Source organism: Oncorhynchus clarkii, chromosome 25 (assembly GCF_045791955.1).
Source record: "Oncorhynchus clarkii lewisi isolate Uvic-CL-2024 chromosome 25, UVic_Ocla_1.0, whole genome shotgun sequence".
Taxonomy (NCBI): Eukaryota; Metazoa; Chordata; class Actinopteri; order Salmoniformes; family Salmonidae; genus Oncorhynchus; species Oncorhynchus clarkii.
This window is the reverse complement of record NC_092171.1, coordinates 11,720,396-11,722,895: the sequence shown is the minus strand read 5'-3', so window position 1 is coordinate 11,722,895 and position 2,500 is coordinate 11,720,396. Positions and strand designations below refer to the sequence as shown.

General features: G+C 41.3%; 1 protein-coding gene across 3 annotated transcripts in view; it reads right to left on the bottom strand.

The window, feature by feature from the left end:
* LOC139383558 (estrogen-related receptor gamma a) overlaps nucleotides 1-2,500 on the bottom strand; it is a 187,447-nt gene that overhangs the window by 120,111 nt on the left and 64,836 nt on the right. The gene's annotated exons all lie outside the window — the stretch shown is intronic.

Genomic DNA, 2,500 nt, shown 5'->3' with positions numbered 1-2,500 from the left:
TGGTGTGGGCGTACCCCAACAACAAAATGGTGTGGGCATACCGCAACAACAAAATGGTGTGGGCATACCCCAACAACAAAATGGTGTGGGCGTACCCCAACAACAAAATGGTGTGGGCGTACCCCAACAACAAAATGGTGTGGGCATACCCCAACAACAAAATGGTGTGGGCGTACCCCAACAACAAAATGGTGTGGGCATACCCCAACAACAAAATGGTGTGGGCGTACCCCAACAACAAAATGGTGTGGGCATACCCCAACAACAAAATGGTGTGGGCATACCCCAACAACAAAATGGTGTGGGCGTACCCCAACAACAAAATGGTGTGGGCATACCCCAACAACAAAATGGCGTGGGCGTACCCCAACAACAAAATGGTGTGGGCATACCCCAACAACAAAATGGTGTGGGCGTACCCCAACAACAAAATGGTGTGGGCATACCCCAACAACAAAATGGTGTGGGCATACCCCAACAACAAAATGGTGTGGGCGTACCCCAACAAAAAAATGGTGTGGGCATACCCCAACAACAAAATGGTGTGGGCATACCCCAACAACAAAATGGTGTGGGCATACCCCAACAACAAAATGGTGTGGGCATACCCCAACAACAAAATGGTGTGGGCATACCCCAACAACAAAATGGTGTGGGCATACCGCAACAACAAAATGGTGTGGGCATACCCCAACAACAAAATGGTGTGGGCATACCCCAACAACAAAATGGTGTGGGCGTACCCCAACAACAAAATGGTGTGGGCGTACCCCAACAACAAAATGGTGTGGGCCTATCCCAACAACAAAATGGTGTGGTAGGAATCATGGAATCCAGACAATAAAACGGAATTCAACAATATAAAAAAATGTATTAAACTTAGTAGGGAATCAACTACTAAATGCATTGAAAATGTATTGAACTTAGTGGGGAATCAACTACTAAATGCATTGAAAATGTATTGAACTTAGTGGGGAATCAACTACTAAATGCATTGAAAATGTATTGAACTTAGTAGGGAATCAAGTCATGAAGTTGGACATATACCAGTCATTAAGTTGGGACATATACCAGTCATTAAGTTGGACATATACCAGTCATTAAGTTGGGACATATACCAGTCATTAAGTTGGACATATACCAGTCATTAAGTTGGACATATACCAGTCATTAAGTTGGACATATACCAGTCATTAAGTTGGGACATATACCAGTCATTAAGTTGAACATATACCAGTCATTAAGTTGGACATATACCAGTCATCAAGTTGGGACATATACCAGTCATCAAGTTGGGACATATACCAGTCATTAAGTTGGGACATATACCAGTCATTAAGTTGGGACATATACCAGTCATTAAGTTGGACATATACCAGTCATCAAGTTGGGACATATACCAGTCATCAAGTTGGGACATATACCAGTCATTAAGTTGGGACATATACCAGTCATCAAGTTGGGACATATACCAGTCATTAAGTTGGGACATATACCAGTCATTAAGTTGGGACATATACCAGTCATTAAGTTGGGAGTTGGACATATACCAGTCATGTTGGGACATATACCAGTCATCAAGTTGGGACATATACCAGTCATCAAGTTGGGACATATACCAGTCATTAAGTTGGGACATATACCAGTTTAAGGGACATATACCAGTCATTAAGTTGGGACATATACCAGTCATTAAGTTGGACATATACCAGTCATTAAGTTGGGACATATACCAGTCATTAAGTTGGGACATATACCAGTCATACATATACCAGTCATTAAGTTGGACATATACCAGTCATTAAGTTGGACATATACCAGTCATTAAGTTGGACATATACCAGTCATTAAGTTGGACATATACCAGTCGATAAGTTGGACATATACCAGTCATTAAGTTGGACATATACCAGTCATTAAGTTGGGACATATACCAGTCATTAAGTTGAACATATACCAGTCGATAAGTTGGACATATACCAGTCATTAAGAACAAGTCATCCTCCTCCTTTGAGGAAATAGCAAGTCTTTTGGAGGCGGTGTTTTTGAAGTGGTTAAGTATCCAACAACATTATTTGGGTATGAATTAACAGAATATGAACTTTTAAAAGTGAACTTTAAAATAATACATGTTTAAATATTCATCTTTAACTCCGAATTGTTGGAAAAGTACCCATAAGTAAGCTTTCACTGTCAGTCTAGACCTGTTTCCGAAGCATGTGACAAATAAAATGTCATTTGATTCAATTTCCACTGGACAGTTACTTTAAATCCCTCATGCCTTTTCCTAGATTACATCACTTCTTCTCTCCATGCACATAGATAACTTGAGGAGAGTATAGACCATAAACCAGCAGACACAACAACAAACACCCCCTTGGCATGTGTGTGTGTCTGAGACTGAGTGTGTGTGTGTGTGTGTGTGTGTGTGTGTGTGTGTGTGTGTGTGTGTGTGTGTGTGTGTGTGTGTGTGCGTGCGTGCGTGCGTGTGTGCGTGCGT